The sequence below is a fragment of the Echinops telfairi genome, unplaced genomic scaffold (assembly GCF_000313985.2).
Source record: "Echinops telfairi isolate 266 unplaced genomic scaffold, ASM31398v2 ScPeMD7_58;HRSCAF=197, whole genome shotgun sequence".
NCBI lineage: Eukaryota > Metazoa > Chordata > Mammalia > Afrosoricida > Tenrecidae > Echinops > Echinops telfairi.
In genome coordinates this window covers 256,756-257,077 of record NW_022103956.1, presented here as the reverse complement: position 1 = coordinate 257,077, position 322 = coordinate 256,756, and positions in this window count along the sequence as shown.

Below are 322 nucleotides of genomic sequence, written 5' to 3'. Positions count from 1 at the left end.
GTTGTCCTCCTGCCTGGGGAGAGGGGTCTGGAAACGGGTCCCTGCAAGATGGCTGGATGGGTCACCTTGGTTGTCACTCACTCGTTCGTTTGGGGTGAGGGACGTTTGGAGCACCCTGAGGCCAGCTCACCCTAGGCTCTGTGAACGTGGGGGGGGGGTGCTTAAAATTGTTCAGTGTGGAATGGAATAGTATGTATCTCAAGAATGATCATAGTTTGTGCAGAATGGAATACTGTGTATCTACAGACAGGTGATAATTAGTTTGGAATGGAGTAGTCTATATCTCTGAAGCTTGTGCGGAACTGGAGTATGCGTGTCTGAG